Raw genomic sequence first — 9,076 nt, 5'->3', positions numbered from 1 at the left:
TTTACTAGACAGGCGCTTAAATCAACTAAGCCACAGCACCTGCTAGAATGCTGTGCTGTTTTCGTCTTAGAGGCTGATATTGAACAAGATATTTAGTTAAAAAAACATACCTTGTTATTTGTGTTTTTACTTCATTTTGTATAACCCTAACAACTTATATTACACTGCTAATCAGTATAAATTTATTTTTTGTTATAATTTCTGAGAAAGAGTCAGCAGCTTTTTTTCTTCTCTAATCAGAAGTACATTTCTGGAAAGGCTTAGGGTGAAATCTTATACATTTAAGAATAAAGCAATAATGAAAATGTTGTCCACGGGATTACAATCAGATTTTTATGAAGATTTTTAGTTGTTTACTACATACATTAAAAAAAATAAATTTAAATGTTACTCTAAGCAATTCATATGTGTATACATTAAAATCTCAAACTTTACAAAATCATCTTGTTCCAGTGAGTACTAATGTCAATAATGATTCAACTTTTATCAAAATGTGCTTGAGTAACATTTATCGAAGTGGGTCAGATTTTTATGAAGATTTTTAGTTGTTTACTACATACATTAAAAAACTAAATTTAAATGTTACTCTAAGCAATTCATATGTGTATACATTAAAATCTCAAACTTTACAAAATCGTCTTGTTCCAATAAGTACTAATGTCAATAATGATTCAACTTTTATCAAAATGTGCTTGAGTAACATTTATCGAAGTGGGTCAAATGAACGTGACATTTTTAAACCTCTACCATTGACATACAAAAATATAATCTTAGTTTCAAATTATTTCATCTATGTTAATCCAATATAAGAAGAAGAAACTTCTGGGAATATTCCTGTTATTAGGATTCTTTTATATTTGCCCAGAGTATTGATATAAGACATGATTTGGGATTACTATTGAACTAGAAAAAATAAGTTGAACTATTTACATGTAAAATTTGATAGGTAACTCTTTAAAGTAGTATAAATTTGTTGTAATTACAATATACTAAACATTTTCCTTTTACTAATGTTATGATATTCATTTAATCACCGAGGAAGGATTTTACTTTTATTTTTTTAAAGTATTTATGCATACAGCAACTTATCGCAATTTGTTGCTCTTATCAATATTGACTTCCTGCTCTTCCTTTTACCTATTTTTAAAAACGTTTTCATCGTATGATACTTGTTTTAAGAAGAAAGGCACTGCTAAGATTTGAATTCAGGATCTCCTGTTTATTAGACAGGCCCTTTAACCAACTAAGCCACAGCACCTGTTAGTACTAGTTGCTGTTTTGGTCTTAGAGGCTGATATTGTACAAGATATTAAGTAAAAAAAAAACATACTTTGTCGTTTGTGTTTTGACTACATTTTGTATAACCCTAACAACTTATATTATCATGTAATTTAAAAGACGCTATATTTATCCTCAGATGTGATTTAGAGAAGTTTTCAAATAAGTTAAATTGATCGAAGGTGCTGCTGAGATTCGAACTCAGGATCTCCTGTTTACAAGACAGGCGCCTTAACCAACTAAGCCACAGCACCCCATAAAAAAGAAATCCTTGAATGTTTTTGAAGGAGTGGTTTTAGACCTCTAAATAAAAATACATTAGATGTTTTTTTGTGTGTCCAGGACTTTAGTACGTTTGTTAAGTTTACAAATGAATGATATATCAGATTGTTTGTTTTTTCTGTAAAAATAGCATGTGATATTTTCTTTAAAAAAAGTTTGTAGTTTAGTGGATTTTCTTTAAACCATGTTTTACAAATTAACAATAAATCAGATGGTTTGTATTTTCTGTAATAACTGCAGATAATACTTTTTGGTAAAAGATATTTGATTGTTAGAGGCTACGATTTGAACCAAGTTTTTATTGTGTTTAGAATCACCTAAAAGTTTTTATTTCTAGACACTGCTAATCAGTATAAATTTATTTTTTGTTATAATTTCTGAGAAAGAGTCAGCAGCTTTTTTTCTTCTCTAATCAGAAGTAAATGTCTGGAAAGGCTTAGGATGAAATCTTATACATTTAAGAATAAAGCAATAATGAAAATGTTGTCCACGGGATTACAATCAGATTTTTATGAAGATTTTTAGTTGTTTACTACATACATTAAAAAATTAAATTTAAATGTTACTCTAAGCAATTCATATGTGTATACATTAAAATCTCAAACTTTACAAAATCGTCTTGTCCCAGTGAGTACTAATGTCAATAATGATTCAACTTTTATCAAAATGTGCTTGAGTAACATTTATCGAAGTGGGTCAGATTTTTATGAAGATTTTTAGTTGTTTACTACATACATTACAAAATTAAATTTAGATGTTACTCTAAGCAATTCATATGTGTATACATTAAAATCTCCAACTTTAAAAAAGTTGTCTTGTTCCAGTGAGTACTAATGTCAATAATGATTCAACTTTTATCAAAACGTGCTTGAGTAACATTTATCGAAGTGGGTCAGATGAACATGACATTTTAAACCTCTACCATTGACATGCAAAAATATAATCTTAGTTTCAAATTATTTCGTCTATGTTAATCCAATATAAGAAGAAACTTCTGAGAATATTCCAGTTATTATGATTCTTTTATATTTGCCCAGAGTATTGATATAAGACATGATTTGGGATTACTATTGAACTAGAAAGAATAAGTTGAACTATTTACATGTAAAATTTGAAAGGTAACTCTTTAAAGTAGTATAAATTTGTTGTAATTACAATAAACTAAACATTTTCCTTTTACAAATGTTATGACATTCATTTAATCACCGAAGAAGGATTGTACTTTTATTTTGTTAAAGTATTTATGCATACAGCAACTTATCGCAATTTGTTACTCTTATCAATATTGACTTCCTGCTCTTCCTTTTACCTATTTTTAAAAACGTTTTCATTGTATGATACTTGTTTTAAGAAGAAAGGCACTGCTAAGATTTGAGTTCAGGATCTCCTATTTACTAGACAGGCACTTTAACCAACTAAGCCACAGCACCTGCTTGTACTATGCGCTGCTTTGGTCTTAGAGGCTGATATTGTACAAGATATTAAGTTAAAAAAAAACATATCTTGTTGTTTGTGTTTCTACTACATTTTGTATAACCCTAACAACTTATATTATCATGTAATTTAAAAGACGCTATATTTATCCTCAGATATGAGTGAGAGAATAAGTTAAATTGATTAAAGGTGATGCTGAGATTAGAACTCAGGATCTCCTGTTTACGAGACAGGCGATTTAACCAACTAAGCTACAGCACCCCGTAATAAAGCAGTCCTTTTTGAATGTTTTTGAAGGAGTGGTTTTAGACCTCTAAATAAAAATACATTAGAGGTTTTTTGTGTGTACAGGACTTTGGTACATTTGTCTATTTAAATTTAAATGTTACTCTAAGCAATTCATATGTGTATACGTTAAAATCTCAAACTTTAAAAATCGTCTTGTTCCAGTGAGTACTAATGTCAATAATGATTCAACTTTTATCAAAATGTGCTTGAGTAACATTTATCGAAGTGGGTCAGATGAATGTGACATTTTTAAACCTCTACCAAGATATTAAATTAAAAAAAACATACCTTGGGGGCGTGTCCGGGCGGCGGCCCTGATAGGACGCAAAAACTAGTAGCTCCGAAATCAAGATAGATAAACTGCCAATTATCTCCAATTATACCAGCAATCCGTTGTTATATATGCCAGTAAAGCAAGTAAGAGAAGTCTGGATATCGAACAACACTTTTATTTTTGCTTTTTACACAAGTAGGAGCCCTAGTCTGGACCGTTAGAAACTAAAGTGGCGGCCTAGTTATACAGATTTCTAAACCCCCCCCCCCCGGTTATCCTGGTTGTGCAGTTCATTGGAAACTGCTATCACTGTGCTGCTCTACAATTTACAACATCAATCACCTAACTCCTTCTCTACTCAGGCAGGAATCCCCGGTTTGGTCAGCGACAGAGATCGCATCATGGCGGAGGCTGTGGAGGCCTGTGGGGCTAAAGTCCAAGCACTACTAACAGAACACTTCCAGAGTCTAGAACGGAATCTAAATGTAATATTGACTCTGGCATACCAGAAGAGTGACCGAACTATATACTACAAAAGGAGACACATGGAGGAACCTGCTATTGCACCTGATGGAGTGGTTTCAGGGGAAATTAACCGTTTGCCGACACCTGCAGATAACCCCCCACTGACTATACAACAGATGCATGGTTTCTTCCCACATGGAGAGCAGAGACCTAAGGTTGTTGGTCCCAGGGCATACGGGATGTATGCAAACTAGAAGACAGCTAAAAGTTCTGATCCTCCTGATCGTCTGTTTGAGGAAACTGCTTAAATCCTAGTTGAGCCATCGACTCTCAAAGAGACACTATCAAACCAAAGGGGATCCTGGCGATGTATTCGCCACTTACATCATGGGACTGATAAGGTAAAAGATGAGCAGTTCCTCACTTTACTAGCAAGCGTCTCCAATATAAGAAGCAAAGAGGATTATAACACAGAGATCACCAAACTTACAATTGCTTCTCTGAACTCCCCGAACTCCCAAGCCTCATGGAATTCTACTATCCTCCCTGATTAGCAAACTGTCATGCCTCCGGTAATTTATATGGTATGCCTTAGACGTTCTGGAATAGGATAGCTGTATTGAATCCTGTTTGCTCACCCTATAATGTTTAGCTTATACTTTGTTTCATGTTGGACGTTTGTGACTTTTTTTCAATCATAATTTAGCCAGCTCTTTTTGATGCCAATGTGTTCCCTGGGGCACTGTATATCTGGGACATTCTGCACCACCTGATACATAAAAGGAATAAACCCTCTGTGACGAACCAAGGTTATCCAACCCTGCGCCAGTCACTTATTTGGCACAGAAAGGGTTTTCAGCCCCCTTTTCAGGTCACAATCTAGCCACACCAGGCAAGCTTGTGATTCAGTTTAGTGGGTGCAAGAGTTAACCGCACTCCCTTAATCTGTACTAGACGTAAGAGAAATGCCCAACACTCCCTTTTAATGCCACCCACAATAAACTATAAATCCTATAGCTCCAATACTGCCACAACTTAACATTTATTAAAGGCAAAATCCTAAGGAAAAACCCAGACTTTACACATTAACTCTAGAAATACAATTTAGCAGAAAATAACCTAAATTATACAGTTCTAATATTCCAGTCTCTTTCAGTAACGTGGTTCAATTATTAGACAAAGGCCAAACTTAATAAAGGAATTATTTATTATGCCAAAAATATTATGCACAATGCATTATTAATAAAAAGTTGTTACAAATAAAATTACACACGCAAACAGTGTTTTAAAATAAAAGGAGAAAAACAGAATTGAATACTTTCCTAGTCTTCAAGATCTGCGCCAGGGGCTGGCATGAAAATGATGGCTCCTTACTTCTGTACAGCAGCTCCACTTGTAAGAATGACAATCTTATTGTTAACAAATAAGATTCTTAAACCTATTTTTCAGAGATCAGGTTGCTTAACTACACCCTCCTGGGCGGGCTAAGAAACCCCCCTGTCTTTATGACCTTCAATAGACTAATTTCTTGCCTGAAATTATACAATCCAGTATAATTTCTGCTAGGTAAGAAATTTCTATATTTACATATCTAGAACCTTTTAGTTTTATTGGGAGAATCGGTTTGATATCAAATATGCCATAGGTTGTCATATTTACCTTCCTTTAAGGTTATAACAGTTTTAACCCACATATGTACATAATATACCAATGTCCTGTCAGTGACCTGGTCAGTTTTTGTAATGAAAGGCCTGTTTTGCATCAGGCATTCTATTGACAGCTTATGTGATAATTTTGTCTCACCAAACTTCAGAGAAAATTTAATAAAAAATAAAATAAATGGAATGTAGCTCTATTCTTGTAAACAGCTAGTAAATATAACTTGTTCTACTAGCATGTACAAGGTGAGCATTTACTTTTAGTAATTGAAGTGAAAAGTATGGTTTAAACCTCTATGAATGATTATAATAAATCTTATGAGAGATACTTATTAAGTCTCTATAATATAAGCAATGATTCATTAATATTGTCAAAAAAGAAAAATTGAGAAAAAATCCTTTATATTCAGGATAAGAAACGAAGTGATAGAGTTCAACTCTAGATAAAGTAATGTTCAAATATCTTTCCTTAAGTTTCACGCACTCACACAAACACTCTAAAATATATATACAAAGTTCCAGCACACACGCAATATTGACCAGCAAGGAGGAGGTTAATTCAGTGTAATACACCTCAGGTAAGTAAAAACACTTAGCGTTATTTTTGGAAACCTTATGATTTGTATACAATACGATACCCAAACCAGCGTGGTGACAAGACCAGATTTTCCCAGGAGCGATGGTGTAGCGTGGAGAGCGGTAATAACAGCAGAGAAAGTGCTAAACCGGAGATTAGTAGAGAGCGGCGTTCCGGTAGCAGCTTGTGTGAGTGCGGCTTCAGCCGCGTGTGATAGAGTTCCGGTAGCGTAGGGATACGATTAGAAGTATCAGTCCAAAAGAATCAGGAAAGAAGTGCAGCAAACTTTGAGATACAAACAGCCTTCAAAAAATAAAATACTTATGACCTGAAAGGGAAAAGTAAACTGCTTGGAAAGAGCAGTAGCACAGGATGAGAGAATCCACTTTAATTTTCAGGCACTGAGTAATGGAAAAGCACTTCCTTAAATAGGAGGAAGTGCTGATAGTCAGAAAGTCTTAAAGGGATATCACATCCCCCCCTTCTCAGGGAATCACCCCCGGGGATTCCAGACCAGGTTTAAGGGGGTAACGATGATGAAATGACTTCACCAGACGAGGGGCATGAACTTCTGAATGAAGATGCCAGGAATCATCCTCTGGACCATAACCCTTCCATCTGATGAGATATTCTAATCTTTGTCGTCGAATCCTAGAATCCAGTATTGATTCAACTTCAAATTCCTCTTGAAGATCCACTGAGATAGGAGGCGGAAGATCAACTGCCGTGCATGTCATTGAATGAAAAGGTTTCAATAATGAAATATGGAAGGTGGGATGAAACTTGTAATCCTTGGGTAACGTGAGCTTGACCACATTGAGATTTATTATCTGCTCTACAGGGTAAGGTCCCAGAAACTGGTTATCCAATTTCTTGCTAGGGACCTGAAGTTTGAGGTTTTTAGTAGAGAGTAACACTAAGTCACCTATTTTATATTCAGGTCCAATCGAATGTTTCCGATCATAGTATTTCTTTTGGTATTCCTTAGCCTCAGCTAGATGTGTTTTCAATACTTTCAATCGATCTTGAAGTTTGGAAGAAAAATCTAAAGCTGAAGGGGAATTCACTGTTTTGTGGGACAAGGTTATAGTGTTAGGATGGTACCCATAAGTTGCGAAAAAGGGGGATGTTTTGGTTGAGGAACACAATGAATTATTATGAGTAAATTCTGCCATAGGAAGGTAAATTAGCCAGTCATCTTGTAAATGTGAAATATAACAACTTAAAAAGTGTTCAATGGTCTGGTTAAGTCTTTCTGTCAACCCATTTGTCTGTAGATGGAAAGCAGTAGTGTAGCGATGATCAATTTTCAGTAGCTTACACAAAGATCTCCAGAAGGAAGAGGTGAATTGGGTACCCCTATCAGTAATAATATTAGAGGGTAAACCGTGTAGTCTTACAACCTGATCAAGAAATACTTTAGCTGTAGTCATGGCAGTTGGTAATCCCTTGAGTGGAATAAAATGAGCCAGTCTTGTTAAATGGTCGACTACTACCATGATAGTGTTATATTGTTGTGATGCAGGTAACTCCACTATAAAATCCATGGCAATAGTACTCCATGGTTTATCTGGAATGGGCAGAGGTCTGAGTAACCCTATGGGTTTTTTATGTTCAATTTTATTTCTAGCGCAATTCTCACACCTAGAGACGTAATCATAAATATATTTATTCATCCCTGGCCACCAAAACTTACGACGGGTAAGTTCAATGGTTTTCTGTATCCCTGGGTGACCAGATATGGTGTCATCATGGGTGTGTGTGAGAATGGAAGATCTTATTTTTTCAGGTACGTATAACTTTTCCTCATGATAAAAAAGACCTGTAGTAGGATCTTTTGAACAATTCTGTAGTGGTATTGAATTATGTTTTAGAGCAGTGTAAATCTCTTCTTCTAAGGGTGTTAAGGTACCTATTATCTTTTCTGGAGGGATAGTGAAGTTAGGTTGTTCATGAGGAAGTAACTCATGAATACGAGAAAGTGCATCTGCCTTTGTGTTTTGACTCCCTGGTTTATAAGTTATTAAAAAGTTAAAGCGATCTAGAAAAAGTGACCACCTTGCTTGTCTAGCTGTTAAAGTCTTATTCTTCTTTAAGTATTCTAAATTTTTATGATCAGTATAAATAAGAAATGGAATTACTGATCCTTCTAGTAGGTGTCTCCATTGTTCTAGTGAACACTTAATAGCAAGGAGTTCTTTATCTCCAACACTATAGTTAGCTTCAGCACAAGTCAAAGTTCTTGAATAGAACGCAATGGGATGAACTTCACCTGTCTCCTTATTTTGTTGGGAAAGAATAGCCCCAATGCCTGTGTTCGATGCATCAACTTCCAACAGGAATTGTTGATCAAATTTAGGCAGTGTTAGTATTGGAGCTGTTGTGAACATTTCCTTAAGACTATCAAAAGTCTTCTGGGCTTGTTCAGACCACTTAAAGCGATGTTTTATACTAGTTAATTGTGTTAATGGTCTTATCACTGAGGAGAAGTTTTTAATAAATTTACGGTAATAGTTTGCGAAACCAATAAATCGCTGTAATGCTTTTACTGTAGTGGGTATAGGCCAGTCTTTAATTGCGGCTACTTTTTCAGGATCCATTTCTATCTTGTTTGGGGTAATTATATAACCCAAAAACTTTATTTTCCAGCTTTGCATATAACTTATGCTCCTTGAGACGAGTAAGAACCCACCTAACATGTTTTTCATGTTCTATGGAAGATTTCGAATAAATCAGAATATCATCTAGATATATGATGACACAGATATCCATTAGATCATGAAAAATCTCGTTGATAAAATGTTGGAAGGTTGCGGGAGC

The 9,076-nt window shown here is 34.8% G+C and overlaps 1 non-coding gene across 1 annotated transcript; it reads right to left on the bottom strand.

Annotated features, from left to right (window-relative positions):
• Nucleotides 1–1,458: 1,458 nt before the first annotated feature.
• On the bottom strand, nt 1,459–1,532 carry TRNAT-UGU (transfer RNA threonine (anticodon UGU)). Its single transcript has one exon. It is a non-coding gene; the product is annotated as a tRNA-Thr (tRNA).
• Between the last annotated feature and the right edge of the window lie 7,544 nt (nt 1,533–9,076).

The sequence above is a fragment of the Bombina bombina genome, chromosome 2 (assembly GCF_027579735.1).
Source record: "Bombina bombina isolate aBomBom1 chromosome 2, aBomBom1.pri, whole genome shotgun sequence".
NCBI classification, from domain to species: domain Eukaryota; kingdom Metazoa; phylum Chordata; class Amphibia; order Anura; family Bombinatoridae; genus Bombina; species Bombina bombina.
Note: the sequence above shows the minus strand (reverse complement) of the source record. Positions and strands in the feature narration are given on the sequence as shown.